General features: G+C 43.3%; 1 non-coding gene across 1 annotated transcript; it reads right to left on the bottom strand.

Moving 5' to 3' along the window:
- Window positions 1-205: 205 nt before the first annotated feature.
- On the bottom strand, window positions 206-277 carry trnap-agg (transfer RNA proline (anticodon AGG)). Its single transcript has one exon. It is a non-coding gene; the product is annotated as a tRNA-Pro (tRNA).
- Between the last annotated feature and the right edge of the window lie 941 nt (window positions 278-1,218).

The following is a 1,218-nucleotide window of genomic DNA, read 5'->3' as shown; positions in this document are numbered from 1 at the left end:
TTGAGCACACCTAACAACCTCCACCCCATCTAAACCCCTCGCTCTAGAGACATGCCAATTGATATTTGGGAAATTAAGATCTCCCACCACCACAACCCTGTTATTATTAAACCTTTCCAGAATCTGGATCCCTATCTGCTCTGCTCTATCTGCTATCGATGTCCCTGTTACTATGAGGTGGTTTATAAAAAACACCCATATAGAAGGGCTCGTCCGGGACTTGAACCCGGGACCTCTCACACCCTAAGCGAGGATCATACCCCTAGACCAACGAGCCAACTTAGATTAACGGACCAATTTAGATCAACAAGCCAACTTAGACCAACAAACCAACTCATATGTTGTGAAATTTGTTGTTTTATGCCAGCAGTAGAGAGTAATGCATTTTACAATTACTATATTAAAATAATAAATATAAAAAATAAATAGAAAGAGAGCGAAATAGTGGGGTGGTGTTCATATCCCATGGACCATTCAGGAACCTGATGGTGGAGCCTTACTAAAACATTAAATGTGTGTCATCAGGCTCCTGCACCTCCCCACGGATGATACCAATGAGAAGAAGGCATGTCTTGGAATCAGGGTTCCCAACCTCAGATCTGCAGACTCCTCAGTTAATGGAAAGGGTTCATGGCATAAAAAGTTTGGGAACCCTTGTGATCTGGGTGATAAGGATGGATGCCATCTTCTTGAGGTATCGTCTTTTGAAGATGTCCTCAATGGCGGGGAGGCTAGTGTCCATGATGGAGCTGGCTGAGTTTACCACTCTGCAGCAGAAGATACAAAAGCTTAAGGACATGTACCATCAAGTTCAAGGTCAGCTCCTTTCCCACTGTTATTAGACTCTTGAATGGACTTCTCATGCGCTGAAGATGAACTCTTGATCTTCCAGTCTACTTCATTGTGACCCTTGCACTTTATGTGTCTGCCATCACAGCGATTTCTCTGTATCTGCAATTCCATATTCTGAACTCTGTTTTCCTTTTGTAACCTTGAGGTATGGAATGAACTGACTGAATGGCATGCAAACAAAAGAATTGTCACTGTATCGCAGTACACCCCATACTAATAAACCAATGCTTATAAGAACATAAGAAATAGGAGTAGGCCATCCGGCCCATTGAGCCTGCCCCGCCACTCAATAAGATCATGGCTGATCTGTCCATAAACTCAGTTCCATCTACCTGCCTTTTCCCCATAACCCTCAATTCCCTTACT

Source organism: Mobula birostris, chromosome 7 (genome assembly GCF_030028105.1).
Source record: "Mobula birostris isolate sMobBir1 chromosome 7, sMobBir1.hap1, whole genome shotgun sequence".
Classification (NCBI taxonomy): domain Eukaryota; kingdom Metazoa; phylum Chordata; class Chondrichthyes; order Myliobatiformes; family Myliobatidae; genus Mobula; species Mobula birostris.
This window is presented reverse-complemented; position numbering and strand designations above follow the sequence as displayed.